Source organism: Haemaphysalis longicornis, unplaced genomic scaffold (assembly GCF_048455015.1).
Source record: "Haemaphysalis longicornis isolate Haplotype H1 unplaced genomic scaffold, Haemaphysalis longicornis Haplotype H1 scaffold_1, whole genome shotgun sequence".
Classification (NCBI taxonomy): domain Eukaryota; kingdom Metazoa; phylum Arthropoda; class Arachnida; order Ixodida; family Ixodidae; genus Haemaphysalis; species Haemaphysalis longicornis.
The window spans coordinates 113,568,813-113,596,458 of NW_027526203.1; the positions used below are offsets into that span (position 1 = coordinate 113,568,813).

Genomic DNA, 27,646 nt, shown 5'->3' on the forward strand with positions numbered 1-27,646 from the left:
AAGAAGGTACAGGCGAGAGATAATGCGACGAGATGCAAGCTTGGGCATACCGAGGGATCGTTTGATAGATGTGACACTTATTTTGTTCGCATACTGTGACGTGATGAAACGAGTGGCGCGGTTTTGAATGAATTCCAAATGTTTTGAAAGATGTGACTGCGAATGATTCCAAACAGATGATGTGTATTCCAGCTTTAGGCGAACGAATGTTAGGCATGCCAGCTTTTTAATGTCGGAAGATTTGGACTTAAGGTTTCAGTGTAGGAACCCTTAAAGGGACCCTGAAGTGAATTTGTCAAGCTCCCGTTTTTGCTTGCACTGTGTAGACTGGCTCAAATTAGCACACTTTTCATCGTTTATCCGGTTGACAAATCGGTAACTATTTTACAAAGCGCGAAAGAAGAAAAACTACCATGCGCGGTTTGCGGCGGCCGCACAAACTAAGCTGTGACGTTGGGAGGAGGGGGCGCCGTGATTGGACGATGCCCAAGGTTAGCAATCAAACAAGTTTCGGTTTCGGTTTCGGTCTGTAAAGCAACATGTTTGACATTCGATGGCGTCGTTGGATGGGCATTCTCAATATCCCAGTTATCGTAGTACCGCGCTTCTGCCATGTTGTCGGCTGTAAAATGCATAAGATAAGCCTCCCAGGACGGCTTGGAATCGTAGCATTCACTATCTGAGGCCTACGCAGTGCATGAACGCCCTCCGCGTCCCCGCAGACGCTCAAATGCATGCGCTTTTCCTCCATATTTGGAGCTTGCCTCGCTCATGCCTGTGTCGTAAAAAGCGTGTTCGCACCAGGCCAAGGGTCTGTTGATTCTGCCCTGTGCCCACTGCCCGCAAGTAGTCGGTGCTTATGGCAACAGCACGCCAACGAGAACTCGCTAGCGCGGCAGTGCCAGCCTGCGCGAGTTCTGTGGACTAGCTCGTGGAGCAATGAACGTTGCGGCCCAAAAAAAGGTGACCTCAGTATAGAAAACATCGGCGAAAAACAAAAAAGTTAACTCATAAAAAAAAAGCATGTACCCGCGGCGATTCGAACTTGTGACTGGCAAAACACTTGCGATGACATACCTAGCACCCCAGACGACTAGGCCAGAAGGGGCCGCTGGCGGCGATGGAAAAGATAAGGTATATAATGTATAACCAGTTTACACTTTTATTTAGTTTTAGTATTTCAAGCAGCTTAGGTGACTATTTGTTGTATTGCCCTCGTGCAGTAAGCGTCCCCCGAGTTTCCACAATAGCTCACGTCTAGCAATTGCATTTCGTAGACGGGAAAGCGTTCGCAGATGCGTAGTCGTGCTGCTGACCGCTCTGCTTGTTCGCCCAGCGCAAACAAGTGCTTCCCGCACCCTAGTTTTACGCTGTACGGTAAAAATATCAGTTGATTTTATTTTCTTAGTACCTATATTGACTTCGCTCACTCTTCTCTCCATTCAACGCTTCAAGAGGCCTTATATTTTCCTACTGGCGTACAAGTCCGCGAAGCGTCACATGTGCGCTTCTGCAGCGCTTGTGTGAAGCGACCTTGACTTGGAGCTAGATACAGTGTACAAACTAACGAAGTAAAGAAAGGCGCATTCTTCCATTCCCAAACGTGTTGTGGCTTAGTGTCAACTGATCGAACGAATTGCGACGACCCGTCGGCGGCCGGCGGACTAAACGGTGGGCCGAATGACTCGGTCGCGGAAGGTCGGCGAGCCGTGCAGTAGCGCAGCCAATTGTCAGCTCCTCTCCTGCTGACGTCACACGAAAACGCCACAGAAAATGGGCGAGCGTAAAGAGAGGAGGACAGCATTTTCGAATTGATTTTTCTACTAAATAAATTCGCGTAAACGCGCACAGAGTGGTCGAAACAGGGCCCAGGGACTCCGGACTACAGTTTGCGCTCGTAATCCCGCATTGTTTACAAATCACTTCAGTGTCCCTTTAACATTTCCGACATCAGATTTCGGTGCAAGAAGCCGACTTGGATGTTCTCTCAAAATAAATTACCTCGCTAATCATAATCGTTTTAAGTAAAAGGTGTGTGCTATTGGGTGGCTCATTGTGACGAAATTTTAGTATCGGAAACGCTTCGTTTTTTTCTTAGTGCCTATTGTACGTGCCGGGAACCGGTAGCGGTGGTCTCGACAACTTCGCATACGCGGCATGTGTGGATCTAGCGCCCAATGAATCAAGTTAAGGTTAAACAGGAAGATCATGGAAAAGGATTCAATTACCCAGTGCTTTCAAAACATAGCGTCCTTCCATATGGAGGATTTAAAGTTTATTTTCTCAAAGTGAAGTCGGAATATGACGATGGTGAATAGCAACTTTGTTGCTTTGCTTTGTCTCCGACCAATGAAGCGAAAACCACTTGGCGCATAATAGACATTAGACAACATGGTGGATTTCCGGGTGTAAAGTTCTGCATTCAAACGAAAAAAAAAAACGTAGAAAATACGTCAGGGTGAGCTATACAGTTCTGCTGCATTGCTTGAATGAGAGGTTTCAAATTTTAATATTTGCGGTATTTATGAAAAACGTTGACGCTAGACGCCAATCGCCATGAGCAATATTCACGTAATTTCCACTTTCGCGGTTAAACTAAACCAAGTTACATTAAAATCAAAGGTGTAAAAAATTTCTTTTTGCGTGAATTGGTTGGACTTTTTCTGGTAACAATCTTTACTTACTAGTCACCAACGCGAGTGTCGCGATGTAAGATTTAGTTTTGGTTGGTTAAATGTTTGCAGGGTTTCAACAGGATTCAACATGTACTTTATTCACAATCTTGTTGCGCACTGCGCCTGCTAGAGTAGGGAGGAGAATGCCCTCTATTTAAATAATTTATTCCACCGAGGTCATAGCTATTTTTCGCCGAGAGGGAAGCGATTGTTTTAGAATTACAGCGATGGTCTGAATTTCACTCTAAGTTTGACAGAAGGCAACCCCAGTATTGCTTCAATTTAGTGGAGCTGAAGTAGAGGTCAGGGTATAAATAGAGCCAGCTTAGTAGAGCTCAGGTTATAAATCTGGTGCCAGTATTCATCACAGTTCGTCACCCGAAAGTTCCCCAAGGTAATATTATGAACCTATGACTTCATCAACAAATTTCTGTTGCTGCGAACGAGGTCAGGGGTTAAAATCACGCTCGCGGCCCTTTTATTCCTCACGGAAGTGTGATCTACAGATTTGTCAAAGTGTATATTTTTAGCATATGCTAAATCGTGATGCTCTTTTCGACTCAACTGTACGCCCTTCGAGCCTTCTTCTTTACCCATCACGGTGGCTCAGTTGCTACGGCGTTGTGCTGCTGAGCCCAATAACACTGGTTCGATTCCCGGCCGCGGCGGACGCTTTTGTGATGGAGGTGATAAACGGAAATGCCCGTGTGCTCGAGGTTGTGTCAAACGTTAAAGGTCCCCATGTGGTCAAAATTAATCCGGAGCCCTTCACTACGGCGCGCCTCATCACCTGCGAATCGATGATTAATTGTAGGGTATAAAGCGCCGACGCAACGTAGGCGATGAGGCGCGCCGTTGCGGAGGGCTCCGGATTAATTTGGATGAGCTGAGGATCTTTAACGTGTGCCAAAATCAAGTACACACGGGCGTTTTGCTTTTCGCCTCCGTGAAAAAAGCGTCCGCCGCGGCCGGGAATCGAACCCACGTCCTCGTGCTCAGCAGCACAACGCCTCAGCCACTGAGCCGCCGCGGCGGGTCATCACCTGTGAAGCGTCGGTGCATTAAATCAATCGAGCCTTTTTCTGTGGCTATATCGCTGCTATTGTATGGTTGAAACTCCACCGTGAGTCTCTAACGGTCTCGAATACTCGCTGAGCAGCGATGACGGAACGTACGCCAGTCAATGCATCATTTTCTCGTCTTTCGTTACCCTGCAGCTTGGCTGCAGACACCAAATTGTCCTGTTATGTAGAGGTAAAACGATTACCCAAGCCCTAAACATCGTTGTGGATCTCTCTCGAGACGCTTGGGCCTGTTGACAAGTTTTACTTCATTTTCCATACTTCGGCATAAGGAAGCACGGACGAGATGCTAAGAAAGTGATAGACGTCTTTCGCCGAAGATTACGACATGTGCGGATGCCGACCAAACAAACACTGACTTACGTCACCGAACAAAAAAAAAAAAAACGAAGTTGAAAAAGCGCTGGCGGAAAGCCACGACCTAGACGAGCCACTCTGTGGGGTGTGGTACAGAACTAGAAGTAATCTACAAGGTACAAGTAACATTATCGCCACACAACGGCTATCGCTCTAAAAAAACAGTAATTCTCCGCAAAGAAATAATTATTGACTTAGGCAACACAGCATCCATTCATCGGTCTCAAGAAAATGGCGTAAATTCGTAATTCGTTCAAAAGTACTATTATCCGCAATATGAAAAGGAACACAGGAGCGCGTACAAAACACCCTCAGACTGAGCTACGGGTGATACGCAGCGGCCGCGGTTGGAAACAAAGTGGAAAGGGTGACGCTGTTCTAACAACTGTTCGCATTCCCGCCATGCGTCTGCAAAGTGCGGAACTCCCAATCTCCAGCAGACAGTGATAACAGTCACTGGTTACTTTTTGCACCGAATTGTTTCAAAAAGTAGCACTGTTCCTCACTTCGTTATTGATTTATGGTAACTTGTAAAACCAAAAAAGTGGGCTGCAGGAGTGAGTTGAAAATATGTTTATTGCGCTTGCCGAATATTTAAAAGATATATTAGCAAAGGCAATAAGGCAATAGCGGCATCCCAGCTGATGCTCTTCTTTTATTTTGTTTGTTGGTAGCCTAATAACACGTCATGCCACCGCCGACTTGAACGGGAGCCTCTGTTGTTTGGGGAAGAAACGCGTAGAGAGCTTCGATCAATGCGGTATCACGTTAAAGTCGCTTCAACGCACGTGCTATTGCTTCCCACAGTTGGGCGGAGTTCGCCAATTCTAGGGACCGCTTCGAAAGGTTCCCTTTCCCCAAACATGCTCTATACTGTTCATGTCGGCACCCTTCGCGCACCACTGAAGTTGATTGATTTGATTAATTTTGACCACCTGGGGATCTTTAACGTGTGCCGAAATCACGTTCAACCACTGAAGTTGCATTACCTTTCGCTCTCCCAAACGGCGCGCCACGTCCTTTGATTTGTCAACAAGCGACAATTCCGGCTGAAAAAAAAAAACAACGCACATCCGGGTGCGGCCTCTTCAACACTTAGGGGATCATCTGCTGATCGAGCAGAGTGCAATACACGCAGCACTGTGAACGTCCCATCAATTCTCACCAATTCTCGCCTTCATGGGAAATCGCCCCCAGACGTTCACAGACACGCGTCCGCTGGATATTCTGCGGATTACAGCCTGTTTTTCTCGCTCCGCCACTCTCTTTCGTTGGTCCCAGTGGCTCGAGAACGTGGACTCATCAGAGAAAACCGCACACTTCCACTGGCGCTCGCTCCATCTTCGGTGTTCAATAGTGAACCTCAGGCGTGTTGGCTGAGGTGAGCAGATGTTTCTGTGCGGCGATGCCACTTCGCAGTCCTGCTTCTCTAAGCCTTCGTCGTACCGTGCTGTCGCCCAAGTTGTCCAGACCAAGAGCACCTATAACGTGCTTTGTACTTTGAAATGGTTTGTCGTTGACGGCCGCCACGCTGCAAAGGTCTTGGGCGTTTGCTTTTGATCGGGGTCGTCTGCTGTGCGCCGCATCGTTTTTACGTCGTTCGTCCGGGTAAGCCTGGATAATCCGGCTGACGGTTTTCAATGAGCGGCCTCTCACAAGAGCAATAATGCGCTGCTTATAACCTCGTTTAGGCATCTTGAGGCTACAAAATCACAGTTGACTGTTCTGCGTGGGTTACTGCAGTGTGCCGCGTGAGGTGTTCACGCGCAAGCGTGATTAGGGTAAATATTCGGTTTTTTATGCCTGCTAGCTGTTCGCTATCAGCCGTGCTCATCAAGCGGCGGCGGAAGTAGTTATCGATGCTTACATGAAACAGCAACTAAGGCCCCAGATACGAGGACTCACCGGAATCAGAAATGTCGAGCAGCGGCAATTAGATTGTGAAAAGGAGGACAATGATACTACGGCTGATGCAAAAGAAAAGGTGCACAATTTAAGCATGGGCCGCGCCTGCACACTGAAGTTCATTCTACACGCCTTGTGTACTCGAATGCTGGGCAGACATGGTCGGCAGCCGTGCCCGGAACTTACGCCACCACCAAAGCGCATCTCCAACGTCCAGAAATGAAGTCGGTACCAACATTTTGTGACCTGGGTTAAGAATCGGGCAGAAGGCTAACGCCACGTTCTTAAAAACCAAGGTAAGCCTACATTGCTACCGGAAGCGAACTGTAATTTGCCCCAAATTGAAACAAAACCCAGTATATGGCGGCTAATCGCACAGATTTTGAAATAACCATTTTCGTGGTCGTTCCACCACCGCAAGCTCCGTCCGGCAAACAATGATTGGCGCTACGAGGCAAATAAAAAAAACCCTAAAAATCAGCCAGCACGGAATCGCCGAAAAAAGTTACGTAAGAATCCTCGGCTGGCACTACAGAGAAGCGGCAAAGCAGATCTTGCAATCGCGAAAATAAAAGAAATCTGTGAACATTTAGCCCCTATTCTAATACGCCTGTACAGGGGAAGTGGAGGAATGACACAAAAAATGATGAAACTTGTGCAGGCACTGATCATTAGACGGATATCGTACAGCCACTGTGCCACAAACTGCTCACCCGCACTGAGGAAGGCCAAATAAACACCATCATCATGCCAGCATGTAGGGCAGCCTTAGCCTCCCTATTTTCACAATCACTGCAAAGGCCTTTAAATTGTGTCCTATAATATAATCGAAGAAAGCAGAGAGGCCATTCTTCTAGCACAAAGGGAGCGGCTGCGAAAAACAACATGTGGATTGGTCATCCTATAACATATAGGCGCACCCCCAAAAAACAAAGGCTAGATGTCTCTATGGGTGTCACCGAAACAACGGCTTTTTATAAAGTCCCTCCCCTTATTGCAAAACACACATCCAAACCTACGCCAGGACAGCGGACAGCCAGGATCAAATTCCTCCGAGGAAAATTCCAAAAATAAGAAAACAGTACACGCCGACGCCGGGACGTTCGAAAGTACGAAGGCAAAAATTATCGTACTGGAGTACCGTGATGATGACTGGGATTGCATTACCTTTCTATCCACGGAAATTGAATCGTCTTTGCGATTTCCCTAGCGGAACTATAGTATAGATGCTTAAACATCATTACGCGTGCTCGATATGCCATTACTCCCTTGGCTGTAGAAAGACTACCTAAGCGTATGAGAAAGATTATCCAATCCAGAATGATAGAAGTTAACTAATACAGTAACCCACGGACACAAGGGTCCGGAACGGAGCGATGAAGCCGACTGGAACTCTCATACCGTACGCCCTGTTAGCGCCAAGTATCACACTCCCCTCTCTCAAAAATATAGAAAACATCTCCTCAGCCTACGCCTAGGAACTCCATCCTTCCCGGTGCCACACGGAGATATCATCGCTTAAGAATCGCAAACGCTGCTGAGGATACAAACCAACTCACATACTCAGAAATCTACCCGTGTGAAGGTGCTTGGTAGGGAACGTCCGACATTAACTTAAAACTGCTAAATACGAGCCAACACCACTCTCGCCTGCAAAAGCTGGTTATATACTAGGATATTCTCAGCGGTGCAGAACTCAAACTGTACACGTTCGAGCAATATCGACACATGGCAAGCTGTCCTGACCAGCTTGTAACATCAAGAACAGTGTGGGGTGATTCTGGGGCCCTGGAATTCTTGTTTAACCCATAGGGTCTACCATCCCACTTCCTCCAAGTTTCTATAATCTTACCCAGCAAAAACATTTCTCTTGTGCCTTTTCGTCACTTTTAAGACCGAACGGAAGCATTCGTCCAAGTCTCCCAAGTTGTCGGCGGGTGGGCTCTACATGTTGAGTATGAAGAAGCTCTGCAGAGTTTTTTTTCCCGTGGGTAATAATTCAGGGAGCGTGTGTTTGATTCTGTGTTATATCAGGTGCTGTTGCGTTGTTAAGCACTTCGAGGTGAGGATCGTAGTGCGGGTCTTGCCTTCGGCTGTGTGCATATCGTAAACTCTGAAGTCTTCGTTTTAATTTCCGGCACGGCCAGAAAATCTAGTTGATCTTTCCGCTTAAATGCAACAAATTTTGTCTCTTCGCTCGAAGGACCTGCAAATAAATTGTCAAATTTTGAGTTTATGTTCCTCATTTGCTTTGTTTCTCTTCTTCTGGAAGTTGTTACTCGTAGTTTTAAGCATCTCTTTCGTCTTCCTGCTCTCCCGGATATTTCTTAGGCTTCTTGCGAACTTCGCCTCTCTCCTCAGTAGCCGTAACTCGTTTGTCTAGCTCAGATATCTTCGTCACTATTGCTGCCATAGTTTTCTTTATTTTCTGTAATGTTTGGCGGGTTTGCTTCAGGGCATTGTTGATGTCCTGGATCTGCGTTTGGATATTTTGGAAAGTTTGTAGGACCGCTTGTTGAAATTCTGCCTGATGGTGCTTCATTTGGGCCTGCTCGTGTTTCATCTGTGCAATCTCTTTATTTTATTTGGCTTGTTCTAATTAAGTTTGTTTAATATCTCTCATTATATCCTCAATGTATTTACTCGTCGTAACGTTTTCATTGATCAATTCTTTTGTCGTCCGCGTGTTCTCCTCCATGGTGCGTCGGAGTGTCCCAAAAGGGGCTACCCAGTCAAGCGTGTCTTTCCCTCTTTTGATATAATTTGCAGAGGAGGATATAGCAGACCACTGAGGTGGCAAATGCTTATCCGAGAACATAGCTTTGATAGCGTTCTGCTCTTCTCCCCTACTGTAGTCCCTTCGGGAAACCGACCGAGACCCGCCTGTACCTCGTGTCTGTTTTGGTCCCTGACATCGAACGGGATGGCGATGTGGACCCCGATGTAGAGCAAGTAGATGATTCATTAGTGGCTGTCTTTAGAATGCTCAAACGCAACGACTCTGAGCTTGTGCTGCTCTTTGAACTTGGGAAAATACGGTTTGTGTCTAACGAGGGTGTCGACCATGGCGCATTGTTCCTCTCCGGTGCCCCAGCCTGTGTGACGTACAGCAGTGGCGGGGCCGATTTTCGGCATCTCTTGCACTCCTTACTGGCCATCTAGTGTGGTAGATTGCATAGCTTACATTTCCTGTTGCATGCACGATCTGCAGCGGCTGTTCCGCTGCCACATTTGGTGCATATGTCCGGTTACGGTGATGGTTATACGTCCTGTCTGTGGCCGATATCCCCGCATGCCTTGCAGTACTGAATATATTGCCGTACTTACAGCAACGGGCTATTAGAGAGTTTTAGCTGACCGTTACTGGCAATCCACTCCGCTCCCATAGCCAGCGGGAGCGCCATTGCGCATGCGTGGCGCGCTGGGATATTAGACAGATTTAGTTAGGCCTTCCGGGCGTTAGCGTATTGTTTGGCGTAAAGCGGAGCGTACGCTCGTCGCCACGCGCCCATGGATAGTTTTAGTACAGCGTTTTTCGTAGCGTGCGCTAACGCTTGCGGCGCCACCTACTGAACCCAACGCAAAGTACCCAAATTTAACCTTTTTTACGTGGCTAACCAAGGCAAGCTGTAGCTGGACGGCGTTTCTTTTTTTTTTTCAATGCGTTAACGCTGGTTTCGATTGTAAAAATCTTGCAACTACGATAAAAAAAAGACCTTCTTACCTTGATTCAGTATTAGGAAAAAATATGATACACCCGTCGCGATTGTTTTGCTCAACCACGCAACGCCGAAGTTTTGAAGCAACACGCAGTGCTCGGGATACTCACTTTATTCAGCGATGAAATATGGCAGGACCATGCGACAAATACGAATGAGCATGGCATGTGGCGCTAATGCGACGAGCAAAATGAAACAGCGGGTAGGCTGGCACGGCGGTTTAGTGATACACTTCACCAGGGTGAAATATAAGATGCGTTCCTGTTACTCACTTCCTCTAGTCCAACTACAAATCCTTCACGTTTCACACGGGTGGCGCAACGTTCTCGGCTCGCACCCGAGGGCGCAACGACAGCGCAGGTGAAAGTTCTTGAATTCCCGAAATGGAGGCCGCCGATGTGCACCAACACTGCGCGCATTGCACCACCGCGACACGCACACAAACACCGCCGCCCGCTTCGGGAGCAATCCGGGTTGTCCTTGGTCGTTCATTTCTGGTCTGTATGCCTGTTGGAACTGAAACGTTGTCGCCTAACGAGAAACACAGGCGACGGTCCGCGTTTTCAGTCGGGGAACCTCCTGCCGCCGACATCGCCGAGGCAGCAGCCATTTTGGAAGCAAGGGGCTTTCCAGGAGGTCCGCAGCGCCCCGCAAGCGCCCCGGAGCATACGCTCCCAGCCGTTGCGTGCGTAGCACCGCATCGCCGGGGCGTTTACGTAGCGTACTGCGCATGCGCAGTCGCGAGCCGCCCCGCCGGGGCGTACGCTCGTCCGGAGCGCGCGCCCAACTAAATCTGTCTATTAGCGGCGATACCGGAGCGGGCCCCCGCTTCGCTAGCCGGGGCTGCTTAGCGAACCATCGCGGCAGCTTACGTTACCGCGCGGAATTCCAACATGGCTTTACCCCCCCGCCCCCCCGCCCCAGACGAGCGCGCTACGGCGGATTTGCGGTGCGACATAACGGAGCCAGACGCCGCCTTGCAATCGCATAATTACGCTTTCAGTAGAGGTCGTCGACATCCACTAATTGCCCAAAGTTCAATGTTTTGGGCGCTTAACGCGCCGAAGCTACACATGCTATATAAGGCACGTCGTAGGGTAGGGCCTCGGAATAATTTTGACCACCCGGGGATCTTTAAGCGTGCCGAAATCATGACACACAGACGTTTCTGCTTTTCTTCGACCACCGCGGCTAGGATTGAACCACGATTCTCGGGCTAGCAGCACAACGTCTTCGCTCCCGAGCCACTGCGGCGGGTAATCGCACAATGTTTTCCCTGTTGAGATCGTATTGCGGTTGCGAGAAAAGGCGCAGCCATATGATTTTCCTATTATCTAGTTTTAATAATACAACTAGATAATTAAAACTAGATAATAGGAAAATGATATGGCTGAGGGCCTAATCACCCGCCACTTTGGGATAAAAGAAGTTAGCGATAAAATTCACATTATTGACGTTCTGACGCTGCAGTCTAACAAAATAACCGAACTTGCAGTTGTATTTATGTTCACTTAAACAACGGCGGGATGACTAGGTAGTCTGCTGTGCGGGGCTCACAAGTGCCAGGTGAGTTTCGGCGATTTATTGCCGCCATCGGAATACGAACAAGATGTAGGCTCACGGACAACACGCCTTGATGCGCTATGGACATGCGACAAGGCTGGTCTCCCTACGGCTTGCTAGGCCTCCTGGTTTCAACAGTGCCGTAACGCCGAATCATTGGTGACAATCTTTTTCACCACTAATTCTCCTGGAACATGCTTGCCAGTAGCTCTTCTCATGAGTGAAACTTAAGCGCAAAATTTTTTCACAGGGACGAGAAAGGGAACGACACAGGCGCTTTCTCGTCCCTGTGAAAAATTTTTGCGCTTAAGTTTCACTCATGGAAATTGCGAACCAACTAGCTCGTCTCTCCATTTTGCTTCAGTAGCTCTTCTGTTTCGGCTTGCCAGTGAGCTCCATTAAGTAGGGCTACCTCACGCCATTGTACATGAGCCGGGGTAGGTTGGTTCTCTGTCCCAAGCCGAGATGGTGGTCCAGCCGCTCTCGTATTCTTCGAGCCTATCCGCGCCTGTTTCTTTGTGGCGTGTAGCAACGAAGGTGGTCTCAGCTTTCCACCTTTGGGGCGGTAAGCCTTGCAGACATATAATCAAGCAAAAACGCGGACCTTCCGCTTGGAGTACAAGCACAAAGTTGCAGTATATTTTTGGTCGAGATCACTGAAGTGGTGTCCCCTTCCCTCTGCCCCCAAAGGGTAAATTTGAGGTAATGGGAGAAACTTTACTATGTCGTTCACGTGTTCGTGATGTGCAGATGAGGAGGAGAGGGGTCGCCTAACTTCGATGAACGAGGCAGCAAAGTCTAAACTATAAATGAATTTTGAATTAACACGCTCGTAACTGGCGATAATTGTTTGGACGGTGCACACACCTGGATGTTTAAGGATGCTTTCCTTCCGCTAATAAGCGGTGCCGCTCATAAATATAAGCAGATAGACAATAAACACGCACTCAACGTCTTTACACCATATCGCCTAAAAGAGGTGTAGTATAGGGCAGTGGAAGGTCATTTCACCAATTTTCCGGTTCCAACGCCCTAGATCATACACTCATAGCATTCTTTGTTTCTAAAAGGGTGGTGACCAACTTCAACAACGTCGGTTTTCTGCAGCGTGTAGAAAAGGTGGGAATTGGGGTTTGTTATTTGATTACAGCGATGGTGAATTAAGGCTATATAACTAGTTTAAAACACGGTCGCTGAGGTTCAAAACGTAATTCTCACCCCCCCCCCAACTCCACCGCTCGTGAAAGAAGTTCACGGCCACGCTGCAGGTTCTCATTTCGAAGCTTCGAAGCAAAAAGTGGTAAAATTATCGTTATGATATTAACAATTGTTGCGCAGTAATTATACAGCACAACAATCCATGGCACTTCCTGAAAATTTTATTCTTGTTCGTGCTGATTATATTTAAAAATTGCACCGTACGTGAAGCAGAAGGATTACAAAATTTGGCGTGCTATACATGTGGTTGGCTCGTATCAAGACCAATCAATTTTATTTGAAACATTCAGCAATCTAATGCCCAGGATGTACATACAAAATTTTTGTTATCCTGTAATCCTCTACAAAAACATGGAAAAGGGTTGCAACCTGGTTACACCTTTTTTTCTCGTTTGAAAGCCCTTTCGTGCATTCACTGGGTATAGAAAAGGATGGTAACGTGCTACACACCGTTTTTGGGGGGTGTTGAAAAAATGTGGAATAGATGTGTCGTAGGAAATATAATGAGATGACTTAATAAACAAAACACCTGCAGTGATTTGTTAACTCCGCATTACGAATAAAGGTTTTGAGAATCTCCATGTTGAAATCGGAGTGCTGACATTCATAACCATAATTTCAAAATATGCTCTGAAATGTTTAATTCTTGCAAGGAACCCACCAGCCCGGCCAAAAGAATTTCCTGTGGGGGCTTTAAAAGTAAGGAAACAGACATAAGTGTAAGACAATGCAAGTAAATGCGCACTCTACCCGTGTGTAGGGTTGAATTCTTTGTTTACTTCCTTCGTATTTGCTCAAGGTGTGACTGCTGTGGGTGTTGAATGTATCAACAGGTCGCTGTGCTGCGCCGAACCTTTACATTGTGGTGCAGGTACAGATACACACCCTTATTTTCCGTTGTTCCAAGCCGCCTCATACCCTCAGTTCAGGTTGTGTTAGGCCACCTCAGAACCTTATTTCCGCGTGTTTAGAAGACTACCCTTTCTTCACCCTCACGCTATTTTTTAGTCAGAACACTCCTAAAAGGTGTTTAGCATTGGGCAACGTAGTTAGAGTCTTTGGCTAATGAGTGTGTAGAGAAGTCTAGTGTGCGCAATATACCAGGAGACAGTGGTTGATGGAGATTTTGTCTTATGGCCTTTCTTTAAGTCTGTTTGGCTTCGTGGCGCATACTACTCAGTGTGGCCTAGTAACTATCTCAGATTTACACGTTTTTATTTTGTACCACGCTATGAACCTATACTAACAGTCATAGATGGGTAGGGATACAAGTATTATTAGCACATATTCCAAGCATTGAAATTTAAAATATCAGAAATCGAAAGCTTACCTGTGGCGCTGAGGATGGTTTCTGAAATTCAATAAAACAGTTGCATGGGATTATGCTAGGCTTCAGAGGGTCCATGAAGACAAAATACAACTTTGGTTAACTTGAAAGAGATAGGCTTCAGTACCTCACTCAGCTCCATTCCGGCCACGAAAAACGGTTTTTAACCGATAAAAACGCAAGGAATACTTACGAACTTTTAAATTTCGCGTCAAAGTGACGTGTTATCGGAGCGAGTGACGTCAGATGGGCCACCACTAAAAACATAATTTTCAGAGTCTTAACCGCAGGTTAGCATTCAAGTGATTCGATCAAACGGAACTGGTGGCCCACTACAGTCGTCCAGTCATGTGTCCTAGCGATTGATCAGTTCGGCCGCCATCAATCTCCCAAACAAGATTCTGTGACGTCATAGAAAAGTTGCCGGAAACTGGCTAGCGAGTCGCCACTACTCCACGCGTTTTCTTTATATCTCCGTTATTTTTCCGAAGTTTGTGATGAAATCGGTATCATTGTTATCACGATAGAGCAGTCTTTCAAATGAACCAAACTTGTATTTTGTCTTCATGGCCCTTTTAAAAGACTTTGCTTAGAACGAAACGGAACACTTGAATAACACCGGTAGTGAAATGTGAATCCGGCAATATTACGTATTTTTTGAAGAAATTAATGCATATAGTGTGACATGTCACCAGAAGACGAGAACGATGAAGTGCGCGCAAAAAACACTGCTTTGTCGCACGAGCACGTTTGAAGCGTCGAACGACGGCCACTGCCCTCTCCGACGCACGAGCGACTGTCTACTCCAGGTTCCTATTTGTTGAGATTTAATAAATCGTCTCCAGCCACGGCAACAATTTGGCGACGAGGAAGACTGCGGACTCACCGGCACTTCACCGGCAGTTTACAGACGCCAAGAAACCGAACGACATGGTGGCGTGCGACTTCGGTCGGCTACTCGAATTCAGTGGCAGCTCCGGCTCCCGGAGATCCTGGTATGGAAGGCTTCAGTTCTTATTCAAATATAATGACATCAGAGACGCTTCGAAAAAATTGGCCGCGTACCCCCAAATGCAACTGACGCCAAGAAACCGAACGACATGGTGGCGTGCGACTTCGGTCGGCTACTCGAATTCAGTGGCAGCTCCGGCTCCCGGAGACCCTGGTATGAAAGGCTTCAGTTCTTATTCAAATATAATGACATCAGAGACGCTTCGAAAAAATTGGCCGCGTACCCCCAAATGCAACTTACTCATGTCATCAACATCGCTTCGGTCAGAATGGCCCCCTTGAAAAGCGATATCGAAAAGAAAGGCCATGTACATATGAACCAGGGACCTGTATCCCGTTCAGATAAAAAAAAAATATTTCTTTTACAGTGCGCAGCCAGAAGTGGCGAAGACCGGAGATGCCAAGCGTTCCGGAACGCGTTCCGCTCCCCGCTAGCAGACGACGCTCGCTTTCCTAGCGCAACTCGCAACCGCAGCGCCGCGGTGGCGAGAGTCGCGGCCGGCCGCCTTCTCTCCACGGCCGCGGCGGGGAGATACGGAACTGAAACTAAAGCGTGGCAAACTGTTCGCATGGCGACGCAGTGAAACATCCCCATCGCGAGGGGCACGATCAAATGCAGAGCATTTCCGGGGGCGCACGACGTTAAGTAGTTTGCGTTACGTTAATGTTGTTGCACTTGCGGCAACTGCTGACGAGAGAGCGCTCGGCAGCAGTAAAATTGGCAGCCTCGGCGCACGTTGAGTCCAAAAAAGGGGAGAGAGTGTCCTTGCGTGCTATCGAATGTTGATCGCGCCGATAGCGAAACGTCTGAGCCGGGCATGTCGAGGCGAGCGATGCGGACAACTACGGACGCCAAGAACGCGTGACATCGTGAGTTAAAGAAATACTCTGCATTTAAAATTGGCCGCGTATCTTCTCTTTTCGTTGCAAATGTCGTCAAAAGACGATAGTCTTTGTAGACATTTGCCAAGGAAATATCCTCCCCTTTGCTTTCCCGCATACTTCTCATGCTGTTCCTGCGCCGCCGCGCTCATCCCAAGGTAAACGCGCTAAAGGTTTGCGCAAGGCGATTTGAATTTACCGCGTTCCACAGCTACAGGCCGGGTTCCTCTATGCCAGCGCGGCAGTACGGCGGAAACGTGCGTGAATGGAGGCGGCCGACTACAAGGTTTATAGAACCGCGTGGTCGTGCTCCACGTGCGTTCCAAGCAGAACGTGGAACCTAGCTAGTGGAACATTTAGTTGCTGTTGCCGCGTGATTTTTCATATGCCGCCAGGAGGCGGCGGGTTTCTGCAGTAGATTAGAATATCATTTGCTATCGAAAAACCCAGCATCCATTGAATTTTTTAATAAAGGAACACTGTAAATATCCCTTGTGTACTAATTTCCTGTCTTATATTTGCGTAATGTCTTGTGCTTGTTCAACAAAGTTGACAAGTATGAACATATAAAGTGAGCTTAGATGTTTACGTTTGGGTGTGAGTATATAAGACTATTGCGCAGTAAGCATTTTGCTTTGGCCGGGTGACTGAATCGAGTTACATACAGACAGACGGGCAGACAGACAGACAGACAGACACACCAAAATTTCTGGGTTTAAGTAGCCCAAGAAAGACTATCGTCTTTAATAACGTTCGGGATAATTGGCCAGGATATAGCATCATTTTCCGTGTGTCGTCACTAGAACCACTACAACGCGGACCCATACCAAGAGCAAAATCTTTAACCATAAGTTGGATATTTGGTTTTGTGTGTTACACAGGAATTCTAGAGTACATTGCTGCTTCTGGTGGATTTCAAGATGGTCTAAGCGCCCTAACGTGTCAGGTGCACGCCAAAGGCCCTACTTGCTATCACCGAATACAGAAAGAAGCACTTGAAGGAGCTGTCTTACCTCGTTTACTGTTCACTCTACCGCTCATAGACTTAGATATTGGTTCAACGCCACGATTAATAATTGTGCTATTTGCACTTAACGTGCCGCTATGCCACGTCGTGAAACACAGCAACGACTCCAGAAAGCTCTAAATCTATCTACCTTCAAAGCGGGTAAACCCGAGATAAACCCACAGATCTGCTCGGTGAGTGCACCCTCTGTCTCCCCTGCCTCCACATGGGCTCGTAGCCCAATCGGTAAGAGAGCGACCTCTCGCTCCGTTTCTCTATTCGTTCCAGGTGTGATTACTGGCAGTGACAGTATATTCTTTTGTTTGTTCGCGGAATTTTTCTGTTGACACCAACGGTCGCTACAGAACCCTTGGAAGGGAGAGGTAAAAAAAAAGCTTCGCTTTAAAAATGAATGCTGTTCTATTCTGTGAAAGTGGATGACCAGCGGAGCTGTTTTCGGGTTACTGGTTGTCCACAAACTCCCGCTCAAAGATTCCTGTCGCCGTTTGAGCACCGTCACCAATTGCAGCAACGCCAGGTCTTGCGTTTTCCGCCTCCGGTTACTCGGGCTTCCGACGGGCATCGAACTTACACTTGGCGTTCACGGCTCGATCGCCGCCTGTCGGCTTTTTCCGCCGCGGTCGCGCCCTATGTAGCCTTTTTCTTTCTTGATGAGAAGGCTTCACTGCACAATTCACAGAGTGGAAAAGTCGGAGAACAAAGGCCAACCTTTCACAGATATCTTTAAAGTTAGCTTCACTGTAAACTTGAGTGCCCTGCGAGAAAACAAATTTTCATGGGCAATGTGCACCGTTTTATTTCGAAGTGGAAAGCACTGGAGACGAACAGGTGGCCGGAGGGAGAGGGCGTATCGAAGTGAGGAGGGGTAGAGCGGCATTTCTAGTTCAACCCCCCCCCCCTCCAAAGAAAAACTGGAGTTAGCCTACAACAGCTCTCTCTCTCTCTCTCTCTCTCTGTCTCTCTCTCTCTCTCTCTCTCTCTCTCTCTCTCTCTCTCTCTCTCTCTCTCTCTCTCTCTCTCACACGCGCACACACACACACACACACACACACACACACACACACACACGCACAAACGCACACACGTCCGTAAAATACGGATGGAACTGAAGGTTGATCAAATTATCGTTGAACTGCCCGTTACGTTGCTTTTTGTAGTTGTACCGTGGCAGTGGCTATTATTTTGAACTATCAAGCCCGTGTCTTGCCTTGGTGTCCCTTCTCCCACTGGAAATTCTTTTGGACAGGGCTGCTCTGCCTACATCACACCGTCAAGATCGATGAGACGTTTGCTGTTGCAGTTGTGAAGACCCCTTAAAAGCATGCAGACGCATGCCGGACCCCGCATAGGCGGGCAAAGCGGGAGATAACCCTGTCGTTAAAAAGGAATACCCCTCCTATTTGACGCGTTCACTCTAAAAAAGGTACCTCTTTATTATAGGTAGTTTATCAATGAATACTTGTTTGTCTCTTCGCTGGGTTGCAGCTCAGGCCGTCCGAGACAGGTAAAGTTTGGCTAAGATACCGCAAGAAAACATTGTTGCAGTTAAATAACGCCAGACCTAATTGATAACGCCAGACAAGAAAGCAGATATATCCCACACTTCCCATACACCTGGGTAGACCTAGACGTGTTATTTAAGGTGCTTTTACAACAATCATGGTGCAACCTGAGCCGTTGGGCCAGTGAAACTAAAATATTGTGTGACGGATACACGCCGTACCGCAGGTGTGGATTGCTGGCGCGAAGTGTAAGCAGCTCATGTGGTGCCTTCTCTTTGTGGGCGAAGAAGCTCATAAGAAATTGGTGGAACGTGTAGAAGTGTAGCCTCAGTGCTGAGGCGTTACAATATTAAAATCTCTCGCCGATTGCCACGCACATAAGAAATGCTTATGGAATTGAAGGATCCCGACAAGAAACGCCATATGGTAGGACTAAGAACGGGCAATGTGAAGTCGTCATTGGACACATCGTCAGAAAGGTAGTGAGGGTACTTACGTGACAGGTAAACAACCAGGAGAGCTACAAGTCCGAATTTGAAAGATTCCTGAAAACACAGAGAACAAATTGAAAGGTGAGAACCCATGCCAAAGATTCAAGAGGATCTACCCGGCTTCAATTAGCGCAGCGAAAATGGACAACAGGCCGCTTCACGGGGCTATTCCAGCGGGCAGCACGCTGGGAAGTCTTGAAAAGCGGAACGCGAAAAAATATAAAATGCAAAAGGAAACCACGTCGACGTCTGCAGACCACCAGGGGGTAGTCCATATATCTCGTAGTTAGCTATTGGTTTGCACTTTATTTTTTTTCTAGAATGCCTCCAAGTGTAGCGTTCTCTATTGTGTTGCAAAAGTGCTCGGTGAATCCAATACCAGGATTGTTGAAAAAATGCTTTACGGGCATGCAACGAAGCCAAAGACTACGGCGGTGAACAGTGAGGCCGTGAAGCCAAAGCCTGCTATGCGAATAAGCAGCACGCAGCTACTAAATACGCTCTCGGAGAAACTTAATCGCTGACTTTGTTCACCCCATGTTCAAGAAAATTCGAAAAACGCACGGAATACCAGCTGAAGCAATTTATAAATGCTGAAACACGTTATGTGCGATAAAAAGTACTATCATGCCCTGCAACCCTTTGTTTGTAGAGCACGTATGCACACTGCACTGTACTAGACGGTGTGGCTGCTCTCTGTCCTGATAACAACAAGATCACGATGCTAGCGTTTCAGTATATATGCACGGCGTAACGTTATCGTAACCGTACTCGTAATCAAAAACAGGACAACGCTTGAGCAATTGCTGAAGGCGATAAAAAAAATAGGTCTCACATTTGCCCCTATAAACATACCTTCTTGTTATGCGACGTAATAATGAGCCGCCTTGGCATTGCCCTTATTTTCATAAAAAATACAGTGCCCTTCTACTTTGTGAAGAAGGGTGACCAGCAAAGCTGTGGTGCCGAGTCTCAACGTGAGCAAAAATATGCCTCGACCGGGTTGTATCCCGAGGGGTGCAGTAACCGACCAAAACACGTTTGTTTGTAATTTGCGAATACGCACACTTCCTGGTTAATTACCTGAATGAAACATAGACGAACTAGAGGGTTATTCCAGTAGACAAACATGAGGCTGTCCGTTTTCCTGCCGTGGAAACCTATGTATTGACAGCAGATGAGAATTCATAATATTTACACCTTCACTGCGGACAATGTAATTTCGGAAAGTAAATAAAACTCAGCGTAATGTTAGAGTCGTCTTTTCGGGCAGGTTTCACATATTTTGGGGGGGATGGTTTCAATAAAACAAGAGTTAGAGCCACTTTCTGTGATGATATCTCTCCGAAGATGGACGTGATTCACTGTGCAACCCTAAATGTGGGAAACTAATCTTATGAAAAACAAGCATACAACTATTCATAACTGATTACAGCGCGAAAGACAGGACAGACAGAGTGATAACCACAGGACCGCACCCGTCCTGTGGTTATTCTTCTGGCTGTGCTGTCTTTCGCGCTGTGATCAGTTATGAACACCTACCAGCTCGCCCAACTTGCAACTGTCCGACATACAACTATCCCCTATAATGTCGGTTTCCCCTCTAAGCACATACTCATGGCTGGGAAGACATTTTTTAGGAGAAATATGAACCGTCTTGTATTATAATGCGAAGGCCATCTTCATCACCAGCCTATGTACACCCACTGCATTGCAAATGCCTCTGCCATTGATTTCCAATTACCCCTGTCCTGTGCTAACTGCGACCAATTTATCCCCGCAAACTTCTTGATCTCATCAGCCCATCTAACTTTCTGCCACCCCCTGCCCCGCTTGCCTTCTCTAGGGATCAACTCGGTTACCCTTTATGACCTACGGTTATCTGGCCTTCGCATTACAGGCCGTGCCCACACCAATTTCTTCTTACTTTTTACTACTATGTCTTTAACACACGTTTGTTACCTGACCCACTCTGCTCATTTCTCGTCCCATAATGTTACACCTACCATCTTCCGTTCCATTGCTCTCTGAGTCGTCCTCAATTTAAGTTAAACCCTCTCAGTCAGCCTCCAAGTTTCTGCCCCGTAGGTGAGTACCGGTAAGATGCAAGTGTCGCACACTTTCTTCTTCAGGAACTTCTTTATTTTTTATGAGTTTTTACAAACCCTGAATGTGTGGTGCACAGTTTTACAATACCGGGGATGTTAGTGGGGCAGGAACGTAGCACTACTCTCGCATGCCATTCTTGTCTACACCCTCTGTTGCCGGCGACAATCTGCTGCATTTTAGCCATAGACAGCATGGCCGTAAAAACTGAAAGCAATGTATCAGAAATGAATTCGGTTACGCTTAGCCTGAATATATTTTTATTATAGTCTGTCGAAGCCCTGCCTGATACTTCGCCAGGTTTGCTTCTTTGGGATATATGCATAGTGTACTTCTGCGGGTAGTCAGCGGAATTTGTGGGTGGTACATAGGCAGGAAGGCAGAACAATGTGCATGGCTAGTGAAAGGACCTACTCACGTTGCTATATGCTATTCTTTTTGAGGTATCTGAAACGATGGTGGAATTTATTTTCATTTTCCTATGCTCGGTTTCATACTCAGGAGACTTGGCTGATGAAGAGAATTATTTATTGCACAGATCGGCTATGGTGGACGTTTAATTGCCTCAAAAATTCTGAGTCATTGTTGTAATTATTAAAACTCCTTAACTCTAACAACATGCAAAGAAATGGGAGGTAATAAGACGTACTCTGCATTCTGCTAATTGTGCGAAAGAATCTATTGGTAAATCTTTTTTGGTGATGCAAAGGTGCTTCGCGCTTTGTCAATTTACCCATTTAACCTTCCTGCAGTTGGCTTATCTTTTAATATAACGCTGACGGTGATGTAATTGACTGAGTTCGACGTCTTAAATATCATTCTATAATCACGTCAATATGTGTTCCCACTTCGTTAGAAACGCACAAAGCCACAGGAGAAAAGAAATAATTTGGCTCACGCGACTTGTGCATTCCAAAAAGGCGACCGATTAGTAACAAAATACGCCGAAAACATCAGCGAAATAAATTTGGTGTTAGTCCTTGCCACCTACAAGCTTTAATAAATTCCGACTCCACAAAGATTATGACCACCGAGAAGATCAATCGCCTCACCACTCAACACAAAGACCCAGCCACTCTACTGGACACCATGAAGAAACTTTATATCCCTTCTTTGTGTCAACCTCGGTATTCTGAATGTAATGGCTCTCCAAACCCCGAACTGGATGAGGAATTCAGCTTGGCTGAGCTTCGCATCGCCCTCCGTATGTGTAGAGGCAGCAAATCTCCTGGTCCCGACTCTGTAACTACCGCCCTACTTCGGAACATGTCAGATGCTGACCAACACCATCTCTTACATGCCATCAACCTCGTTTGGACAGGACAAAAACCACTCTGCAACTTATGGAAGAAGGGCCACATGATCTTCATCCCGAAGCCCGGCAAACCTCTAGATCTCCTTAATCTCCGTCCAATAACACTTACCTGTCATGTTGGCAAAGTTATGGAGCGTATGGCCCTAAATCGCCTTCAGCAACATCTACAGGATACCCAAGCACTCCCTCACTCTATGATTGGATATCGCTCAAAGCTATCTACTCAAGACACACTGCTTCGCATATACGAGGACATCCTTCAGTCTCCCAGCTCAGCCCAGCTAAAAGCCATCCTCGCTATAGACCTAATGAAGGCATTTGACTATGTGGATCATGATGCTATGCTCTCAGAACTAGCAGATACAAATTGCGAATCGAGCATGTACAATTACGTTCGGGACTTTCTTCAATCTCGTACCCTGACCATACAAATTGGAGACCACAAGCTTGAAGCGGTACCACCCCCTCAGAGAGGCATTCCTCAGGGCGCGGTCTTCTCTCCTACATTATTTAACCTCGTCATGCGCCGTATCCACCGTGCTCTACAATCTTTCCCCGAAATTCAGTACTCGCTGTATGCCGACATTACTATCTGGATCAAACACGGCAGTCCGGGATTCATTCAAGACACCCTTCAAGACGCCCTCAGGGCTGTTGATCAAGCAGCTCACACTATCGGTCTAGCTTGCTCGGCTGAGAAAACTTCATTGCTGCTTGTGCACTCCCGTAATTGGAAACCACCTCAAGTTGTCCTTCGTCATCATGACAACAGCATCTACCCACAAAAAACTTTGAAAGTTCTTGGCCTTCACATGAAATCTGATGGAGGAGGAGGTTTGGCCGTGCAACACATTCTCCGCCAGGCCGAACCCATCCTTAACATGATGCGCCGTGTCACTACACGCTCCAGGGGACTCAAAGAACAGGACCTTCTTCAACTCCGCGATGCTCTTATCCTCTCCCGCATTCGCTATCAAGCGCCGTACGTTGTCCTAACGCGCACCTTGGAAGGGAAGCTTGACGCTATAATCCGCAAAGCGACAAAAATATCTCTCGGTCTTCCTATTGCCACTAGCACCACCCGACTTGCGCAACTTGGTGTTCTCCCGACGGTTACTGACATAATTGACATCCATCGCAGCCACCAACGTCAACGCCTCTCCGAAACTGCAACAGGTCTCCATATCTTAAGCACATTAGGATACCCGTCCTGTCCTCCCCGACCTCAAACAACTCCTCTAGACAGCAAAATACTCCAACATATTACCGTAGCACCTATTCCCCGCCACATGGACAAGGAACGCAATCCCAAACGCCGTCTTATTCGTGCCGCATACTACGCCAAGAAAGTAAACCGTGATACCGACAGCCGCCACGTATTCACAGATGCGGCATTTGAAGATGACCTCGGTGCGGTCGCCTTCATAACTTAAGGGGGTACTCACTACTCCATCACTCGACGCTGCACCTCCCCAGAAGAAGCCGAATTTTTCGCTATCGCTTTTGCCGCTGCTGACAACACATCCCCCGTCCGCACGACCAATATCTATACCGATTCAAAGTCAGCATGCTACCACCTGGCTCAGGGTCTTGCCTTCCCCTCCTCACCGTCCCTCTTCAACAACCTTAAAGGGCCTTTTCACGTGCACTGGATCCCTGGTCACGCAGGTGTTGCAGGGAACGAACGCGCTCATCAGCTTGCCCGCGAAGCTCTCCTCCGGGCCCCTGTCGACGCTCGCGACACAAATTCTTGTCCTCCCCCTCCGCTCCCCACCTTATCCGACATTCTAAACACACGCCGCACGTTCCCTCCTCTCTATTCCGGGCTTACCCGTCGCGAGCAAGTAGTAATTCGGCAGGCGCAAACATATACACTGCACACACCCACTCGGCTCCATCTGTTCCAACGCACGCCAGACACCCCTGTCCCACTCTGTCCCCACTGCCTTATTCCCCCTACCCAGGACCACATTCTGTGGGAGTGCCCCTACAACCCTACCCAACCACACAATTACACCGGAGAGTGGCTGGCTGTTGCGGCGAGTCTCCAACAGCAACGGCAACTGGCGGCCCACATCATCAGGGCCCTCAGCGGCTGCCTGGACCGAGGCGGCTGATTCGCCCCACCATCCCATGAATAATAAAGTTTCTATCTATCTATCTACAGGAATACCAGGCAGAAGTGTTGCTCATAAGTTATCGGAAAGAAATCGCGTAGAGTTGTCGTAACGAACTGAAGATTAGCGCACCTAACTTAGGTATGTTTGTATTTCTGGTTTATAAAACAATCAAGGCATTTTAGGCTAATTTTCGAGCTTTAGACGAGAAAGGATGGCGACCAATACAAACAAGAAGCGGCGGGAAAAAAACCTACCTCACCATCACTTGTGAAGCAGCGGCAATTGTGCGGTGCTCCTCCACCAGGCGGCACGCAAGCAGTACCGTACGCAAGTCCAATTACACATGCCACATAATTATCCCCCTTACAAAATTATGGCGCACATGATATCGGCACATCAGTTCGGAAATTCAACAGTAATTCTTTCGCATTGACTACATAACGTTACGCGGTCACAGGACACGAACCGTAGCAGATGTGAAACATGTATTTAAAATATCTTCAAGGGGCCATGACACAGCTTGTGCGAGCTACACCTACCCACGGGCTAGGTATACACCTACTGGCTACACCTACCGATCTCTTCGTCGGAAGCTGTACCCACATCGCTGTGTTGCACATCTCTCTTCGAGGGCCTCTTGTGACATTCCCCCGTCATTGAAAAAGGGCCTTCCTGCTCAAGGCCACGGTAGTGCACAGTCGGTGCGGTGAGGATGAGGGGACATGAGTATGGACATCTACCTATGTACATGAGTATAAGCGACAAACGGGGCTCGTGCCAGCTATATTTCTCATAGTGAATAGTGTAAACATATTGTATTTTCTATAATAAGGAGTGTTTAGGTGTCCGGGAATTTTTCGTTACAAAAATACAACCCGTGATTCCGAGAAAGGAAAAAAGGCTCTGCCTCCACCTGCACTGAACTAACAAATTGCCCACAATGTCCCCCACTGCAGTTGAATATGTAAAAGATGGAAATGTATAGGAATCGTGCTGTGACGTTTGTGAGTAAATACGGTAGGTTGATTAGTTATTTTGCTAACCCGCTCGACAATAGTGCACTCGATTTACACATTATTGCAGCCAACCCAGGAATTGCGGAAAATAACAAAGCCGGGCAATAGATTTAACTCAGAAGTTCAGCCTGCGTGATGGCATCGCGATTTTCAAGCATGAGGTTCTTAATTGCCATAGTTTTCTTCGTTTTTTAACTCCCTTTCCCTGATTCTGCAATCATCGGCAACCCTGCTTTTTAGAATGCGCTTTCTCTCGCGGTCCCATATAGCCCCCTCCTCCCCAAACTCTTCTGCGGGCCGAGGAACAATCTTTGGCAGGCCCACAGCGAAAGCCAGTGTACCACGTCAAATGCAGTGTCAACAATAAATTACCATGAGGGTGTTGTCGTGTGTGGGAAACGCGGAGGCCCACAAGTTCTGTTCAAGAACGGACGAGAACGCCATGCAATCGTTTCATCGGCCTCTTCGGATTACATGTCCAGTCTGGTCGTTTATCCGGGAGCCTGTTGATTTGGAATATTTAAGCCGGGGAAACAAACGTCTGGCATCCACGTCATCACCAACTGAAAACGGAATATCGTGCGGTATGAAGTTGAGGTTTTGGGAGCTAGTAAAGTGCAGGTGTGCGTTCGAAAATGTTTCCTTGGAGTAAGGTCCACCTTGTGCAGAACACGCATACTTCACAAGCGGGCGTCATAACAAACGTATGCAGCAGAAAACGACGGCGAGCGTGAGTGGTGATTTTGAACTTTGCCAGTCTGCTTTCAGGGATTAACAAGTGAGAGGAATAAATTAGACGAAGGACGGATTAATGGATGGACGGAGAAAATTGTCATAGGGTTTGGGAGTACATGGTATAAACCACTGCGATTTTTCTTGCGTGTTCTGCAGTGAGAACGTTATCACAGATGCCGTACGTTTGAACACCGTTAGATTGGCTCCTGGTGACCGCGGCGGTTACCATGCGGGCCATGGCGCTGGAATGACATTGGAGATAACGGTAACGAAATTTTGACGTGCTACCGAATTATGTTCAGGCCACCATGATATTAAGGTTATCCTGAAAAACTGCCTATGAAAGCTTTCGCTGTTTTTTGTGAATAGAACCACTACAAGAGCTGCAATTATCGCCAGCTGAGAGCGCTACTCCTTTCAGCTCCTCCCAGCCGATATATCTTCCAGTTTCTGCTTAGCTTTTGTTGAGGTTTTAATGATAGTTGCCATTTAGTCCCTTTCTTGCTGCTACTGAATGAAAGCCGGTCAACAGCTGCGACGGCCCTCTAATGACGTCGTTCGAAGGCGCAAACTATGCCAAGACCGCAAAATAGAGAGAAGTCTTTTCCGCAAGTTTTAAAGTAATTTGTTAGGCAAACAGCGGTGATAATTTGGGTGAGATACTTTGTGATTCCCACATTTAAGTGCCGGATGCGTGTGTTTACTGCGCTCAGAAAACGTCAGGTGTAAAAAAATGAAAAAAAAACGTGTTGCAGGGCTCTTTAAATTGGCGTTACGGTAAAGTCCTCGAACTTGTGGCCCACGCATTCTTATGTACGCCTTAAAACTTTGTCGCAAACTATGCCTGTGTACGCAGGTTGATTTTTTTTTTGTGCTCGTGTGCGCAACTCTTTATTTGAGGTTTTGCCGCCAAAGCACGTCCTATTATAGACCTTTCAAGAAGCGCAACGCGACAAGGCGGGTTTCTGCAGCGGTAGAACGCTGTCAAACCTAATCACTTGTCTCGCCATACATCCCATTTAGGTCCATTTGACGTTCCTACCCCCCAAGAGATTTGCACCAACGCTAACGACATCGGCCTGCCAGGATATCAGCGTTATTGTAGCGAATTCTACACTATGCTACCTCGGGCAGTCTCCGCGGGGTGGCCAGTTTTGCCCTTGAGAGCTAGAGGTCAAACAACCCGCCTTCTTCATGCGCCCTGCACGGAGCAGCGAGGCCTGATACGGTGTCGGCACCCTTCGCCAGACAGTTTCGGGCCCTTTCCTCCTACCTCCCCCCCCCCCCCCCCTTCAAAGCCTCATCGCATCGCATCGCACGGAGCAGCGGTCTGATGGTTGGGAGAGATAGCGGCAGGGGAGAGAACGGCGAGAAGGGAACGGAGACGTGTGCGGGACCCGGGTCGCCACCTGGCGGGTGCAGCGATTAGCGTCTGCCACGAGGGAAGGCCAGGAGGCCACGTGTGTGCAGAGCCGTGTGCGATTGAGGAAGCTTTCGCTATCAACTAGGGTTAGCCACAGCTAAACCATGGCAATTTTTTTTCCTGCGGTTAACTGCTTTCGAGAACATATGCAGCGAAATCATTGTACCACACA

General features: G+C 47.5%; 1 long non-coding RNA gene across 5 annotated transcripts in view; it reads right to left on the reverse strand.

The window, feature by feature from the left end:
• LOC144165486 (uncharacterized) overlaps positions 1 to 27,646 on the reverse strand; it is a 183,009-nt gene that overhangs the window by 77,626 nt on the left and 77,737 nt on the right. For all 5 annotated transcript variants that reach the window (XR_013321467.1, XR_013321465.1, XR_013321466.1 and 2 more), the window contains exons 2-3: positions 18,765 to 18,813; positions 13,850 to 13,870 (exon numbers count right to left, since the gene is read on the reverse strand). This is a non-coding gene — a long non-coding RNA (uncharacterized LOC144165486). The remainder of the gene's footprint in view (positions 1 to 13,849; positions 13,871 to 18,764; positions 18,814 to 27,646) is intronic.